Source organism: Gymnoscopelus microlampas (assembly GCF_963454915.1).
Source record: "Gymnoscopelus microlampas genome assembly, chromosome: 3".
Classification (NCBI taxonomy): Eukaryota; Metazoa; Chordata; class Actinopteri; order Myctophiformes; family Myctophidae; genus Gymnoscopelus; species Gymnoscopelus microlampas.
In genome coordinates this window covers 51,815,885-51,834,571 of record NC_139940.1, presented here as the reverse complement: position 1 = coordinate 51,834,571, position 18,687 = coordinate 51,815,885, and the positions used below count along the sequence as shown (strand labels likewise).

The 18,687-nt window shown below is 41.8% G+C and overlaps 1 protein-coding gene across 1 annotated transcript in view; it reads left to right on the top strand.

Annotated features, from left to right (window-relative positions):
• kcnn3 (potassium intermediate/small conductance calcium-activated channel, subfamily N, member 3) overlaps positions 1 to 18,687 on the top strand; it is a gene marked incomplete at both ends in the record, with an annotated part of 166,744 nt that overhangs the window by 55,903 nt on the left and 92,154 nt on the right. The gene's annotated exons all lie outside the window — the stretch shown is intronic.

Sequence of the window (18,687 nt, the reverse complement as noted above, 5' to 3'; positions counted from 1 at the left end):
ATAACTTTTCAGGAAATGAAAAAAAAAAGACACAACACAATACTGCCTCATCAAAGTTGGTATGGTGACTTTAAACATTGTCAGATACTTGAATGTGTCCTTATATTATCAAATACATTATCAAATACAAATACTACTGGGTATTTACCCAAATACAGCTCAAGTGGAATTAGGAGGGTTTACTTTTTACCATTCATGTGGAGATGGGGTTTATTTCCGTCTGACTTTGTCATTCTAATCAATGATGGACAAAAACAACCATCTCCAAAGTTGGAGTTAGCTGGTTTGACCGACAGTTTTGAGAATCCAATGGAGTTAGGAGGTTTAGTAGAAGCACTTTTTAAGACTTTTCATTGGTTCAATATTTGTAAAACCCACACACAGACGTAAAGTGTGTTCAATAGCACTAATTTATTAAAAAAGTTGAAAAATTGAGGTAGCTGGTTTCTGACAGCGACGATATGTAACACCAAATCTCTTTGCCAAAAATAGCCAATCTACTGCACAAGTTCACAACGGGTCACGTTGCGATGTGTTGTGAGAGTGTAGATCAGCTATTTTCTTCGAATGTCCGTCTATCTTTGCCAAATGTTCGCCTATTATGACATGCCCAGAATAGGGACGCTAGGCTTTCAGTGGATAAACACACCATCACCGTGCCCCCATACAGATGTAATGAATCTTAAATTTAGAGTCTTGTCCCACTGGAGCATTTAAAAAAAACATTGACCTCCGATGTGTTTTAATTATGATGGTTTGCTTTGATCTACGTGTTTGCTCACCGCTCGACTCTGTACAGAATGTCTGAGCGATCGCTACTTGTTCTGTCTAATGTTTGTTTTCCTATGAACCTGTCTCTGTGTGAGTTGGACGTGAAATGACTACCTGTTTAAATAGAGGACTAATGAAAAATTAAACACACACGCAGGGATACGCACATGCATTTTGCTCTTTCAAAAGAAGAGCAGGTGCTGCTGATATTTTTTATTGTGTTGTGTTAGCAATGTATGTCCCTACTTGGGACATACATTGAACATAGCAGGTGAATGGACAGACAATAAATGAATGAATTAGAAAGTAAATTAATGCCCTTCTTACAATTTTCAATTTAGGCAATTTAGGCTTAAAGGGATAGTTCACCCCCAAAATGACTTTTTTTCCCCATCGATTACTCACCCCATGGAGACTTGAATTCATGAATATTTTTTTGTTTTTTGTCGCATACCTAAGCCAATAATCTAATGATGAGCAGCGGGTTCCGGTAGGAGACACAAAGAGTCTCCTTTTGTGTCGCCTATAAAATAGCTCACAACGCGTTGTTGTGAGCTTGTAGATCTGCTATTTTCAAACATTTTAGAACTTTTTCTTTTGGTACTTTAAGTACATTTTGATACCAATACTTTTTTTTACTTTTACTCAGGTACATTTTGAATTCCGGACTTTTACTTACTGTAAGTAAAACATTTGAGTACTTTTTCCACCACCGTTGATATGAAAGTGAAAGTGGTTCTGTGCATCTGTGAGTTTTGTAAATATTTAGCAAATGAAAAGCGTTAAGAGCTTGAGACTAAACCTTTCTTATTGTAAGTCGCTCTGGATAAGAGCTAAATGTCTAAATTGTGGATCGCACATTGCACATTGTATCCATTGGAACACAGGTTATATATTTTTTCAGGTTAATAGCGGTCGTATCTGCAGAGTTCACTGCCAGGTGGAACTGATTGATGCTTCACCACCACGGCTGATGAAGGTGTATGGGGCTGTTAGACAGGTTGTCCAGGCTGTCTAGCATCCAACATCTGGTCTCTAACATTCATTATCTCTGCCAGGCTCGCCCCCTGTACATCTGGCTGTGTCTGTCTGGCTGGCTGTCTGGCAAAGACAAATGGGAGACAATGAGAGAGAGAGAGAGAGAGAGAGAGAGAGAGAGAGAGAGAGAGAGAGAGAGAGAGAGAGAGAGAGAGAGAGAGAGAGAGAGAGAGAGAGAGAGAGAGAGAGAGAGAGAGAGAGAGAGAGAGAGAGAGAGAGAGAGAGAGAGAGAGAGAGAGAGAGAGAGAGAGAGAGAGGGATTATGATTAGCCATGTAGAGGTCAGGTTTAGGTCATGGGGTGAGTTGACTCATTTATACTTAGTGGCGCGCCGCTGTCAAACGGCAAAAATAGCAGATCTACAAGATCACAGCGTGTCACTTTGTGTCGCACTGCAAGCTTGTATATCTGCTGTAGCATGATCTACAAGCTGCTGGTGTGAAGCTTGTAGATCTGGTATTTTTCAGCTTAACAATATGGTTTAAAATACGCCTGAAACATTTTAAAACTGCATTCGTAAAATCAATCAAACAGACAGACAGACAGACAGACAGACAGACACTGTCCGCACTGATTGGTTGTGAGGGTCTGCAAATGACAGGAATGTCCAAGTCAGAAGTTTAACTTAGGCTTTAGGATTATGGTTAAAAATGGCAAGAACATTATTTTGTAAAAATGGCATTTTTTAAATTGCCATCCTATAAACCTTTGATGTTCTCAGAGTAGCCTATAAGTAGCCCGTCGGAGTGACTTAGTGGCAAGTATAGCAAAACAATTGAGTGTGTGCATGCATGTGTGTGTGTGTGTGTGTGTGTGTGTGTGTGTGTGTGTGTGTGTGTGTGTGTGTGTGTGTGTGTGTGTGTGTGTGTGTGTGTGTGTGTGTGTGTGTGTGTGTGTGTGTGTGTGTGTGTGTGTGTGTGTGTGTGTGTGTGCGTGCAAGTCGGAAGCTAAAAGCACAGGCAGGATTGTGCTCCCTATGTGAGGCGTTGATGGACTATTACTAGATATTCTGATTCTTCTTATGCCTCTATATTTCACCCATTAAAATGCCTTCTAAATCAGTAGTTCTCACACTTTCATGATTTTTTTTTTTAATGCTCAAAAATAGAAGACGTACAAGCGTGCTGCCTGTGAGCTTGTAGATCTGCTATTATTGAAAAGCCAACGCAAAAAAATCTGACACAATGACACAGATGCATTCCCGGTTTCAATGGGTTAACCACTTAACCCTCCATACTAAACTGGACATGAGTTGCCTCCGTACTTGGTCCTCTCTTTTCCCCCCCTAAATGTCTGCACAGAAAATAGGCCAATCTATAAGCTCACAGTGCAACGCGATTGGCTGTTTTCTGCAATCCCCCCAGAATAGGGATGCTACAGGGTTCAAGTGGGTAAGAGTACTTGGGTGTATTTATGTGAACATAAATACAAGTATTAGAATGTGTGTGTGTGTGTGTGTGTGTGTGTGTGTGTGTGTGTGTGTGTGTGTGTGTGTGTGTGTGTGTGTGTGTGTGTGTGTGTGTGTGTGTGTGTGTGTGTGTGTGTGTGTGTGTGTGTGTGTGTGTGTTACGTAAACAGTAAAATGTCATCCAGAGTGACAGCCTGCTCATTTTAGGCAAAATGAATATTTTAACAGAGGCAGCGAGGATTAACACAGCCAGACTGTGTGTGTGTGTGTGTGTGTGTGTGTGTGTGTGTGTGTGTGTGTGTGTGTGTGTGTGTGTGTGTGTGTGTGTGTGTGTGTGTGTGTGTGTGTGTGTGTGTGTGTGTGTGTGTGTGTGTGTGTGTGTGCATGTGTGTGTGTGTGTGCGCGTGCGTGCGTGCGTGTGTGTGCGCGTGCGCGTGTGTGTGTGCGTGCGTGCATGTGCGTGTGCGTGCGTGTGTGTGTATGTCACGCACGCACGCACGCACGCACGCACACACGCAGAGAGAGAGAGAGAGAGTAATTTCCTGCATAGAGATGGTGATCAAATTTAAAAGTGATTCCAGGGTACTCTCTCTCTCTCTCTCTCTCTGTAAACATTATTCCTGTGAAGTAGTCTAGGAGGGCATCGGTTCTCAAAGTGGGGTCTGGTGACCCTCAGGGGGTCTCCAGCTAAAGTAGCATCACAATCATTTTAACCACTTTATCCATTTATACAATATACTATTATATAATCATTTTTAACACAAATCTTCTGGGGGTCTCTGGCACAAAATACATTGCCCACGAACGGTTCGGAAACTTGACTTCGGTTGATTATTTCTCCCCTTCAATAACACCAATTGGTATTGTGTTTTATATATTTTTTATCGTTGATTAGTCACCTTTACATCAAGGCATAACTTGTAAGGATTGTGCAATAGGCTCTATGCACAGCAGCCATATTGGGAATTAATTGGGCCCCTTCCTTCCTTCCTTCCTTCACAGGTGTCACCAATGATACTAATTAAGGCTCTGTTCCATTTAGTGTGGCATAGTGGTTGTCTTATTTTAAAAGGCCCCCATAACTCTGAGAGTGTACAAATGGTCCATTTGGTTCCATTTGTACACTCTCAGAGTTACACACCCACCATAAGGGGCCATTTGGGAACCAAAATGGAGTGTTTCTAGTGAGCCAACATGCACGATATCAGCACCCTGACCAGAATGGAACAGAGACTTCATTAGCATCATTGGTAACACCTGTGAAGGAAGTAAGTAGAGGCCCAATGTCTTTCCAATATGGCTGCTGTGCATAGAGCCTATTGGTATTGTGTTTTATATAATTGTTATCGTTGATAAGTCACCTTCACAACGAGGCATAACTTGTAAGGATTGTGCAATCGTGGGACGAGCAACACAGCTAAACGTGAAGGTAGCGCCACCCAAAAATGGATTTTCTAATACCTGCTGAGAGGTGTGTGCCAGTCACAGGTGTGTGAACATGGCACCTGAACATGGGTCCTGCAACTTTGTTTAGTTTGTGTTGATGCTCCAAGCAGCAACACACTGCCCCCATGGAAAGATGCCACGTTTGTCCCTTCAGGATAAGGCCGGTGCAATATAGGGCAGAGGTTTTCAACTCTTTTCATATCAAGGTCCATTATTTATTGGGCATTTGAGCCACGGACCACCGTTTGATGAGATTTAGCCTCTCAGACCCAACGCTTAGAATATTTTGCTGTCCTTGGATAAGATTTTGTCCACAATTCCATGCTGTATTGATGTTGGTACCAATAGGAGAGATAACAGGCAAACGTTGATCAAAATAACAGTTCTTCTACATTCTCTAATTGTGTAGACTTCTTGTAATTTAAGTAATGCTGATGTTTAATAATACTTGAACTCTTGGGAGCTTAAAATGAAACCAAATGGACCCGTAAGGGTCCATTTGGTTTCATTTTACGCTCTCAAGAGTTAAAGATCTATAAGGGTGCCTTTGGTTACCGACTCTCCATCATTTAGCTGGGGACCACCTGGAACCCCCTCAAGGACCACTGGTGGTCCCCGGACCACTGGTTGAAAACCACTGCAATAGGGCAAGTGAAGCTGGTCTTCCGTTATGCAGAGGGGCAGCATTATTTGGTGTCAGCCCTGTCTGAACTTTCTAAATAACATGTACAAATTACATTTTAACCTTTGCATACATGTACAGTAAGACTGCATGGTCGTCAAGGCTAGGTCCAAGTGCTATGGTGCTAATGCTGCGTTCGCACTGGTAGATACAAAGATACAGGCTACCATTTATTTTGGGCGTCATGTCGCTGGGAGCCAGCGACATGACGCTACAAAGATACATCCATCGTATGTACAGTAGCTGATGCAGAAAGCTACAACAGCTACAAATAGCTACAAAAAAGTGGAGCTGGTTTCAACTTCAGATACAAAGCTACATGCTATATCTTTTTATCTTTTGCATCTGGCAGTGTGATTGCCAGTGGTGGAAAGTAACTAATTACATCTACTTAAGTACAATTTTGAGGTACTTTTACTTCCTTGTATTTGTACTTCCAATTTTCAGTACTTTTACTTCTACTCCATTACATCTCAGAGGCAAATATTGTACTTTTACTCCACTACAATTATTTGAAAACTTTAGTTACTAGTTACTTTGCAGATAGATACATTACATTATAAAACATACATTAACCACTTCAGCCCTATTTTATACAAAGGCCATTTGAAAATAGCCGATGTACGAGCTCACAACGCGTCGCATCGCGACGCGTTGTGAGCTTGTAGATCTGCTATTTTCAAACATTTTAGTACTTTTACTTTTGGTACCTTAAGTACATTTTGATACCAATACTTTTGTACTTTTACTCAAGCACATTTTGAATTCCAGCCTTTTACTTGTAACAGAGTATTTCTACAATGCAGTATTGATACTTTTACTTAAGTAAGAAATGTGAGTACTTTTTCCACCACTGGATGATTGCATTATAAGAGTGATTCAACACATGTATGTACTTGTATTGGGGGTCAAGCAGATACATGTCAGGCCTGTACTCATGTAATCATAACACAGTGCACTGTGGTTGGACGTCAGGGCATCATTCTGTCAGGTGTGAATGTGTGTGTGCCTGTATGAACGCGAGGCAGCACGTTGCTATGACAACGCACTCCGCCATGACAACGCGCTCCGCCAGCATCCACAGAAGAACTGCAGGGAAAGGAGAACTTGCATGTTTCCATTGAGAATTGAATAAGTTTTAACCCTACAAATTGCCTTCTAAATTGGTTAATTCTCAAACCGTTTCGTGCCAAGGACCTCCAAAATGATAAAACATACAGTAACCACTTTAGCCCTATTTTATACATAGGCTATTTGAAAATAGCCGATCTACAAGCTCACAACGCGTCGCACCGCGACACTTTGTGAGCTTGTAGATCTGCTATTTTCAAACATTTTAGTACTTTTACTTTTGGTACTTGAAGTACATGTTGATACCAATACTTTTGTACTTTTAAAGTAAATTCCGGAATTCCGGACTTGTACTCACTTGTAACAGAGTACTTCTACATTGCAGTATTGATACTTTTACTTAAGTAAAACATTTGAGTACTTTTTTCCACCACTGCAAGCTTGCAGCGCGGAACAAATCTGCTATTTTTGAGAACCACTGTTCTTGTTCTAAATCCTAACAGTTTTCTGAAAAACGTTATGTTCCCATACAGCTAAAATCTAAAATGACACAGATGCTTTAATGGGTTAATTTGTTTGTAACTAATCCCAGAGGTGGGATAAAATAATTATCGCCTTGACTTTGGCATTGAGCCGGTGCGTGCGGGAGAACTGCTGATGATGCTACGAGCCAAACGTCCTACAACTGACATCGATGAGCGCCGCTAATCTCTGGGAAACGTTTTCATTTTTTTGGAAACAGAATTTAGCCCTGGATGCCGTCCAGATACACACAGACCAGCTGGCTGTGTTTCTTTCTTCTTTTTTGGGATATTTTTTGGGGCTAGTGTATAGTGTGTAGATGGACAGGAAACCGGGAGAGATCAGGAGAGACATGCAGTAAAGATCGTCGGGAACGAGACTCGAACCCGCGATGTGCCGGCCCGTCAGGCTACAATAGAGCCTTAGTGCCTATAGTCATAAATACACTCAAAGCACATTTCTGACCCAATGTTAAATAAAAGATAATAAATAAAACTCTCAGAGTTACAGAACTGAAAGAGCCCATTTGTTTCCTAAAGCTGCACAATGTATTTTTTTGGTAATGAATAAAATGTGGGTTAGTCCACTCTGTATGGTAGAATATGTTAATACAATAACTTTGTTTTGTTGTGGTTGTATTTTGTCTCCCTGCTCTTCTATTGAGACATTTATTAGATTGTGTCAAAGGTCATGTCTTACCTAGACACAGGATCTGACACGAATTGTGACCTGATGGTCAAGATTCAATATATCCCCTGAGCAAGCAGGCAGGCTCTATTAGCTCAATGGTAAAAATGTCAGCACTTGCGCAGGAAACCAGGTTCAAATCCGGGGTGGAAGAGGAAAGTTACATAGTGCTGCTTTAACTATCAATAATTTAGCTGGACACCCACTGGAACCCCATCAAGGACCCATGGGGTTAGCCTGGAATCCGCTATTCGCTACGTTCGTCTTTTTCGCACTTCGCTACTCAGTCTGGCCAGGGTCCTATTTGACTCGTATTGTCATTACGTAGGCAACTAAGGCAAGTCAGGAAGTGACTTGAGTTTTACATTGGATAACACTGGTCCCCCCCCCCCCCACAGACCAATCAGAAGCCGCGGACTGTTTTCTCCCGTTTGGTTACGGAGATGGGAGGCTTTCCAGACTGTGAAGCGAAGTGAGAGAAAAAAAACGGCAAACGTAGCAAGCAGGCTGGATCCCAGGCTACCCTGGGGGTCCCCGGTCCCCACTCTGTGAACCACTGGTTTAGCCAAAATATCAACGACGAATCACTGAACTATGCAGGCAATTTAATCATCATTAGCCAAAATAGTTTTTATTAAGTGCTGTATAAGTGATATATGTTTTGCGCGGCATGAAGTGACACGCTGCAAGCTTGTACTTGTGCTATTTTCTTTAACCTTTTTTTATAAACAATCAGAGAATTATATATATATTTTTCTTTTGGACACACATCTTCTCTTCTGGGGGTCCCTGGCACAAAACATTTTCAGATGGGGGTCCACGCCCAAATACACAATCAATTCGGGGGTCCTTGGCACAAAAAAAAATGGAGAACCACTGCTATAGAGTGTTTGTTCAGTAGCAAGGGTGGTCTCCCCGTCTCTCCAGCTCTGGGGGGTCCGTCAGAGGAGCTGGCTTTCCAATAATGCTCACCCGTGGCTCCTTGGAGCAGGTTTATAAGACTGGCATGACCGTCAAAATGGTGGACAGACGTGAACTTATGGTTCAAGCGGGGATAGAGGAGTGAGGACACATCAGGCCAGAGACCAGCTGCCATGAAAGAGCTGTTTATTGCAGAGGTCCATCATACTTGCTGCTGTAGTCTCCATGGCTGGCACAAGTGTGTGTGTGTGTGTGTGTGTGTGTGTGTGTGTGTGTGTGTGTGTGTGTGTGTGTGTGTATGTGTGTGTGTGTGTGTGTGTGTGTGTGTGTGTGTGTGTGTGTGTGTGTGTGTGTGTCTGTGTGTGTGTGTGTGTGTGTGTGTGTGTGTGTGTGTGTGTGTGTGTGTGTGTGTGTGTGTGTGTGTGTGTGTGCGTGCGTGCGCGCGCGCGCGCGTGCGTGCGTGTGTGTGTACTTGTATTACTACACTTGTAAGGGCCAAACGTCCCCGCAAGTGTAGTCAAAATTGGAAATAGACATTGGTCCCCAGTTCAAATATGATCATATTTGGGGGGTCCCGGCCTGAAAAGGTTCAGAACCACTGTGTTAAAGAGGCAGGGAGGCTTGTTACCGAACAAACACTACGCTATAGCAATGAGTACTATCAGAATACGAAGCTTTTAACTTATAATCAAAAGTCTAACTTCAAAAGAAATATGACTTACACCACCTTTAATGAAGGGTGGTGTAAGTGTAGCACCACATGGAGCTACACTGTTCATTTAATCCTGACGCCAATTTCCACAGAATGAATAAAGGCACTGCGTTTGTGGATACGGGTCTGTGTGAAATAGGTAAATATGTTTTAGCGATGGCCTAGAAGTTGATTCATTAATTTATTACCTTTGAGCTTGTAGATCTGAGCTTGTATCTCATATGGAGATGAGATATGAAGGTACTAACGGCTGTGTCTGTTACAGCAGAAACGTTGAAATGTGTTGGTGATATTATTGATGTCTCTTGAGAAAACTGTCTGTTATCTCTCTAAGTTGTAATGAGATCTGCCCTTCCTCAGACTATGACATACATAAATACTGTCTGTCTCTTCTACACTGTCTCCCTCTCAGCTGTCCTACCGTCTGTCTCTCCTACACTGTCTCCCTCTCAGCTGTCCTACTGTCTGTCTCTCCTACACTGTCTCCCTCTCAGCTCTCCTACTGTCTGTCTCTCCTACACTGTCTCCCTCTCAGCTGTCCTACCGTCTGTCTCTCCTACACTGTCTCTCTCTCAGCTGTCCTACTGTCTGTCTCTCCTTTGGCTATTCACAAATAGCAGATATTCAAGCTCATACAGTGTAGCACGTCATTTCGTAACAACATGCGACAGTGTTTTGAGCTTGTAGATCTGCTATTTAAGAAAAATCTAGACATTCTGTGCAAATCTTTGAGTATATACAATATTTTTATCATTTTGAGGCGGGGTTCCGCAGCCAAATACATATAATTGTGGGGGTCCTTGATATGAAAAGGTTTTGAGAACCACTGATATAGAAACATGATTTTTTTCAGAAAACTGTTAGGATTTAGAAGACATTTTGTAGAATGGGCCTCATAGGTCTTGATGGGTTTTAAGACGTAGGTGTTAGAGCTGTCGACATGAGTGTGTTTTCCCTCTGCCTGCCCTCTTCTATGAAGCTGCTGATCAATACTACTCAAAATCAATCAACCCAGCAACTACCGATCAATGCAGTTCACACCACATCACATCTTTAACCTCTCACCTCCCTACACGCGCGCGCGCGCGCGCGCACACGCACGCGCACACGCACACGCACACGCACACGCACACGCACACACACACACACACACACACACACACACACACACACACACACACACACACACACACACACGTCACAGTCTGAGGAAGGGCAGATCTCATTACAACTTAGAGAGATAACAGACAGTTTTTAACAGAGTATTTTCTGGAGAGACATCAATAATATCACCCACACATATTCAACTTGTCTACAGTAACAGACACAGCCGTTAATAGCAGTCTATATAGAGTACAGAAGTCCTGACGTCACTCGTCCATCCCCTGGGTCGTAAAGTAATTTCGCTATGGAGAATAACATTGGGTCATCTTAGAATCGTCTCATATAAGAATTGTGGTCCAAAAATAAACAAACTGTCCTGGCGATATTGTCAGGGAGGTGGCTCTGTATCGTTTACGATAGTCAGTCACTCATATTTGAAACAGTCTGTTTCTGGCGAAAATGTAGCTAATTCGTCGGAAGTAACATTAGCGTTTTCTCACCGTCAGTTGATGCTTCATATCCGTATGAGTAAAACCACCGGGGTCATTTGTTTATTTTTGGAACACAGTTCTTATTTGACGCGATATTAAACACGACTATGGGAATTCAGAACGGGGGGGAAAAAAACGCGACCCAGGTAGGATAATAATAATAATAAAACTTTATTTATATAGCACCTCTCAAAACAGGGTTACAAAGTGCTTCACACAAAAAAAAAAAATGTGTAAATTACGTCAGACTTCGGTGCTCTATAATCGTCGCTGTCGGGCAGAAACCTCTCATCTCCATATTCTAACTTTTTTGATCACACTACAGTGTCACACTAAAGCATCAAAAGCAGCAGATCCACAATCTCGAAACGCGGCGCGAAGCAACGCGTTTCGAGCTTGTGGATCTGCTGCTTTTGATGCTTTTGAATTTGAATCCCGAAAAGTGACAGTTTTGGACATGAATCACTTTTAGGCCGTCATTAAAACATATTTACCGTATTTACACAGAACCACGTCCACAAACGCAGTGCCATTCTTTGTCTGGAAATAGGCATCAGTGTATATACAGCAGCTCCACATTCACTTCAAACTAGGGCTGGGACTCGATTCAAAAAAACAATCTAATTAATTAGAGGCTTTGTAATGAATTATTTGAAGTTAAGCGCATTTTTAATCGCATATCAATATTTGACCTGAGAAGCAATTTATTTTCAGTTAAAACTGATTTTGGTGAGTCAATGAGTGAATACGCTTAAGCAACAAAATATAATTGTTTTTTTTATCAAGGTGGTACTAAACAGACCAACAGGTCAGTGCAAGTTTTACCATAAAGTGCAGCAATTTTAGGAATATATTCAGAGATTCAGGTAGCCTACATACTGTACATTCAAGGACCTTCTGTAAACTGAAGCACAAGTAAAACACAATACTTTCAAGTACATTCCAGAACAGTGGAAACCCTGACCATAAGGCCAGAACACTACCAACAATTTAGTTAGTCCATATTGATTTAAAAAATAAGAATAAGATAGACCCCTTCAGTCCAACTCTCAGTCCAAATATCCTTGGCAAAAATAATAAACAAACCAGCGGTATGATAAAGGTTCCGTGGTGCAAAAACTAAGCGTGATTAAAGTGTGTTAAATCTTTTTAATCGTGTTAATTTTCTGTAATTACTTAATCGAAATGAATCAGTTAAAGTCCCAGCCCTACTTCAAACATTATCAGAAGTCAGACGGATTACATTAAAGGTGCTACTGTATAAGTGATTTTGATTAAAAGCTAAAGATCGTCTATTTTCAGCTAAGATGTTTGGTGTAGAGGGAAAAAGGAGCAGACCAAGTACAGAGCCAAAGGTCAAGTTTACTAAGTATTGACGGTTTAAGTGGTTAAATGTCTATCTATCTATCTATCTATCTATCTATCTATCTATCTATCTATCTATCTATCTATCATCTATCTGTCGGGCATACACATATCTCTTTGTATTTATATTTTCGTTGTGTGCACGTGTTTTGATGTTCCAGTTAGTTGGCATGCGCCAGAGTGCGTGGCCCATGCCGGGTGCAAGACAGCGTCCATAATACGTGTAACGGTGCTCCACTGGGGCAGTGTGTGTGTGTGTGTGTGTGTGTGTGTGTGTGTGTGTGTGTGTGGGGGGGGGGGGGGTGTGTGGGTGTATGTGTATGTGTATGTGTATGTGAAGCACATACTGTAGTAAAGTGCCTCTGAGTGGTTGGAAAGACTATAGAAAATATGCTATATAAATGCAGTCCATTTACCAATCTTATCTCGAATCCTCTGAAGTTGTGGAGGACTCGGCCCCTCCGATCCCCCCAGGATCTATTCCTACAGGCCTTTGGCTGAAACCAGTGTATGCTGCTTTGTATCCCTTGCTTTAGTGTTAAAGTAAAAGATGAAATGTGACAATCCAGTATTTTGCTGTGCAGGCCTCATTGTTCCTCTCTCCAGATTTCGTTGACTAAAACTACCTTTTTTCACTGACGAAAACTAAATAAAAACTAAGCTATGACGACTAAAACTATGACTAAATATACTGACAATTGCGTCAACAAATACAAACTATAGACTAAAATGTTAGGGAGGGACTAGGAGAGAAGAGATCCAGTAGAATTAACTCATTCACTGCCAGAGTTTTTCAGAAAAGTCTGCAGCCACTGCGAGTTTTTGAGTATTTTTTACTAATCTTTCAAGACCCACAGAATATTTTGCGCTATGGCCATGTAAACACCAAATATCTCAAAAGAAAGAAGAGAGTCTCTACTTTGAGTTTCTAGCATGTTCCGTTCTTTAGTTGTTGACAGTTGAATACAGCTTGTTTTCACCAAAAACACCTTTCTGGGAACAGAAAGTAGAGAAAATGTATTTTTGTGAAAGAGACGGGAAAAGATGCATTTTTGACAAAGTTTTCACTTCATTTTCATCCATCCACACAGCCACATGATGTAGACACATACAATCAATAAAATTATTCAGCATAATTCAACTTTGAGTGATACAATGTGTAACATTCCCCAAAATGTAAGGGCACACTACAGCCTTTACAGTAGTACTTAGTCTCACTCCATCAAATACATCATACCATATGATGTATTTGATGTTGATGATGACATGTGATTCATACGTCGTCGTCATCATCATCATCAAATACATCGTATACAGAATACACAATTGTTTCATTTAATTTCATTAAAGCACGGATTCATCCATGCTGTAATCCAGTGGATTTCAACCCTTTTCATATCAAGGTCCATTATTTATTGGGCATTTTAGCCAGGGACCACCGTTTCATGAGATTTAGCCTCTCAGACCCAACACTTCGAATATTTTGTTGTCGATTTTGTCCACAACTCCATGCTGTATTGATGTTGGTACCAATAGGAGAGATAACAGGCAAACGTTGATCAAAATAACAATTCTTCTACATGCTCTAATTATGTGGATTGTACATTTAGTAATGCTGATGTTTAATAATAATGTAACTCTTGAGAGCGTAACATGAAACCAAATGGACCCGTAAGCAGATACCTGGTTCTCACCTTAGCACCTCCTCCACCACCTTAGCACCACCCACCTGTCCTAGTCCCTCCTCCTCCTCATGCCCACACCTGTTGTGTTATGATAATGAGGGAGAGGGTATAATTTTACTGTGTCATTAAAGTGCTGTTTTTCTATTGGCACGTTTGACCATAGACATATAAAGGTAGACGCCTCCTTTGGCTCTGAAGCGTGTGGCGGACGCGCTTCCGCTTCTGGGGGGCAGCTGGAAATTTCCGTGTGCGTCACAGAAGGGGGCGTTCAGTAGGCCAATCAGAGGCAGGTGGGGGCGGGACAACTAGATTCTGACAAGTCCTGGAAAAGACGCGCTGTGGTTGGCCAGTAGTCAACACGCTGTGATTGGCCAGTGCCCATTCCCCCCGGAAATATGGTGGCCACCATACCCAGCATGTCGCTCCAATGAACTGCAGAGGCCAATGAGGTATCTAGGTTTCTATATCTGTGCGTTTGACCCTCAAGGTTTCAGCCTCCAGGAAGAAACTCAAAATAGTCAGAGAAGACATAAATCATAGACACATGAAAAACAGAAAAAGTGCAAAACCATGGCACCACCTCTTTAAAGATGTATAAGGGTCCATTTGGTTACTGACTCTCCATCATTTACCTGGGGACCACCTGAAACCCCCCCAAGGACCACTGGTGGTCCCCGGACCACTGGTTGAAAACCACTGCCTGTAATCCATCCATTCAGATAAAACAGATAGGTGGAAATCGTTGCAGCTTTCATTTCATTTATTGCACACATTTACACCAAATGACGCGTGACTCGTCATTGGCGGTCAAGACAAGTAATTTTATGCTTGGTTGTGTGCGGGTGTCACACTGTGAAAATAGCCAATCTACAAGCTCACAACGTGTCGCTGTGAGATTGTAGATAGCGGCCTGGAAATCTAGTGATATAAAAATACAAGTTAATACAGGCCGACATTTTTATGAGGGTGAGCAAATAACCACTTACAGTACTACAGCAGGACTCAAAAACAGAGCAACTCATTGTGTCACCTGGAAAGAACTACTGCCTGGTGCTAGTATAGTCTGTGAATCACTTCAGTCTGTGAATACACAGGACCCCAATGGAAACAAGCCATATAGGCTTTCTTGGGTTATCCTTTTAGCATCCTTTTGTATTAATCTGTACCTCTTTGCTTCTTTTTAGTTAATAAAGTACGGCATTCAATCAATCAATCAATCAATCAATCAATCAATCAAAACGCTATGTATGGTGGAAACTGTTACCGTGGGAAGCGGGAATGTACGACCCAAACACAGGAGGAGAGGCAGAGGCAGAGCAGTTGGAACTATCCACACATTTCCTATGGAGCTTATTGGGCATCACTTCCCTAGAAGTGCTAGATCCCGTGAGAGTGTGTTGCTGGGACAGAGAAAGGTCGATAATAAAGTAGATTTTCCCCTGATTTGTCTCACTGAAAAAAGCCATTTTAGAATGAAAATCTTGGGAAGATTGTGTGGCTTGTGGTGATTGGGTCCAATATTTAGTTCAGTGACCATGGGGCTAAAGAATGGTTCAGAAGATGTGTTCACGTTCACTCTTCCATTTCAAATAATAGACTTCAACCTGATTCTGGTCTCCTAAAAAGTCCACTTCATGTAGATGTGGGAAGTAAACCAGAGATGCTATGTCTTTATCTTTTATGTTTTTGTCTTGGACAAGGCTTAGCAGGGTATACAGGTGAACAACATGTACAATTACACATGAATGGGCTGAGACTAACGGGACACAGGTGAAAAACATTAACACATGATGGTTGAGGCAAGACAGGAAACGGCTACAAGGGACAACAGGAAACATTGCTTCAAATTAAAGGAACACAAGAGACAGATCATGACAGACTGGACCATGCCTCTCTCGGGTGGTGGATGTTGTTCTGAGGCCTGAAGGGGCAGGTAGTGACATGGATTGAACAACTGCAGGAAGACAACTTCTCTGTGGTACACAAGACAAGACAAGGCAAGACAAGGCAAGGCAAGGCAAGGCAAGGCAAGGCAAGGCAAGGCATAACTGACAACGTCCGTCGATTCGTCCATCTGCAGTGAAAACGCCCCACTTTCCCTCAGTCGCTCATATAATGACATATAATGTAATTTGCAATATCGCCGATGAGCCAGCTCATAGCGTCATTTGACATCGGGATGATCTCGAATGATTTGGCTATTGTGTCGCCATGCATATTCCTTGCCATTACCATCGCTGCTGGGCGGATGAGCTCCTCTGCAATTGTGTATGTTTTTATTTATTTGCCCACAAGATGTGCTACTGAAGCTGCCAGGGCTTTGGAAGTGATTGTAACATATTCGGTTATCTTGTCTTTAGTCCCTCCAGTTCACTCTCTTTTCCCCGAAAAAAATCCACTGGTTGGTCGTTGTCAGACTCATGTTTCGTTTGCAAATGTCTCTTTAGTCAGGGGATATTAAAAAAGTCTTGGAATAAATTCCTTACCAAAAAAAATCTTCACCAATGTGTTTGCAAAGGTGTCTAGTAACACATCTCACAAAGACTGAAATTCAGTATCCCTAGGAGAATTTTTGACAGCTCCTTAAAGTTGGGGTACCCACCATAACCTTGGTTAAAAAGAAATCCCCCCCAAAAAATTAAAAAATTATTCTGTTTTAAGTACCTCACATAGTAAGTATGTGAGGTGTCAAACTAGGGTGTTTTTATGATTCTGAATCCATTGCAATCATTTGTTTTGCACCAAAACCACTCCTTGGGCTAAAAACGGCCCAATCTCAATGGGCTTTTTACACAAAAAGTATACATGGCTATGGCCGTTTTTATCCCAAGGAGTGGTTTTGGTGCAAAACAAATGATTGCAATGGATTCAGAATCATAAAAACACCCTAGTTTGACCCCTCACATGCTACTTAAAACAGAATTAAATTTTGATTTTTTTTTTAACCGAGGTTATGGTGGGTACCCCAACTTTAAGGAGCTGTCAAAAATTCTCCTAGGGATACTGAATTTCAGTCTTTGTGAGATGTGTTACTAGACACCTTTACAAACACATTGGTGAAGATTTTTTTTGGTAAGGAATTTATTGCAAGATTGGAAAATATTCTGCTAATATCCCCTGACTACTTACGCCTTGGCTACACGTACATGGATCTTTTACTAAACGGATATTTTAGTCCTCCGTTTTTAAAAAGAATCCCTGGCCACATGACAAAGATAAACAAAAATCCCTGTCCACACGTAGACGCAGAAACGCATCGATCAGCTGCAAGTTTCAATTTTATATCAGATTTTATATTTACATTTATTTTATAATTATAATATATGAGGGGCCAAATACAAATACATTTGTAATCACATGTTAAGGCCCAATACTGCAATAGCTGCATTATTTTAATAGCATACGTGAACAGCATACGTGAACATAAAGGAAAACAACATTATTAGGGCGCAGCTGCAGCGCAAACAGTATAGCCATGGTTCACATGACGCTGTCGAGTCTCTGGTTTATAGTGGTGTTCGTTTTTTTTTTTACATTGCCAACTCTCACATGTACATAAACGTTCAGATTTCAAATATAAAGTGCTTATCCCTGAGCCACGGATGTTACAAGGCAATCCGGACCGCGGTAAGTACCCGTATCTCCCGTATTGTTCAATAAAAAAGCATTTTAATCCCATCGCCGGCCATTTTCTTTTTCTTTTCTTTCTTTTGGGTAATGTATCAGAGTGCAATACACCTCCCAACCATTGGTGTCGCATGGTTGAAAGCATCGGAGAAAATTTGGAGAAAATGGCCGGCGATCGGATTAAAATGCTTTTTATTGAACAATACGGGAGATACGGGTACTTATCGCGGTCCGGATCGCCTTGTAACGTCCGTGGCTCGGGGGTAAGCACTTTATATTTGAAATCTGAACATTTCCTACATGTGAGAGTTGGCAATGTAAAAACATCGAACACTAAAGCAGGGACTCTCGGCACCATGACTGTCATGGTATGACAGTCATGTTTCAGGGCTGAGTTTTACTTCATCGATTCATTCCATGGGCGGTCGTCCCAAAAATACTCCCCGCCCCACACACCTTTTGAGCGGGCCACCCGCGGCCGCTCCATGGTTGCTGGATTTTGACCTGGGGCGATTGTGTTTTAGGACGACAGACCCCCCACATTCAATCTGTGTGCGCGGCGCCGTGTGTTCTACTTGGCGCAGAGAAAGAGGGTTTTCGTCACGCAGTGAATGAGCTACTTTTCCCACCACTGTCTTATTATTAATTATGACATTATTTTGCCATAAATGAGCGTGCCTTGTTTCATAGACTGTAAGTGTTGCTCTCTCTCTCTCTCTCTTCATTTATTATTATAATGACCATGAGCGGTCCGGTGTTTATGTATTATTATATTATTTATTATTATAATGACCATGTGCGAATGCGCGATGACGTCATCGTTTCTCAAAATCTCCGGATTACATGTCCACACAGATCCACTGAAACGCATGTTTTGGAAAACCTTCACTTATTTATCCGTTTACAAAAATATACGTTTTAGCGGCCAAAAACACCGTTTGCGTGTGGCTGAAAGGCCCAAACGCACACAAAAATGTCCGTTTACAAAAAGATCCATGTACGTGTAGCCAAGGCCTTAGGTTGGAAGGGTTTCAAGCTCGCGTTAGCAAGTACTTCACTGCAGAGAACACACTGTGGGTATTCAATGTTGTCCTTCACATGGCACGTAAAGCCATACTGCAAAAACTCTGGTTGATATTTTCGCCGCTTGGAGCCGGA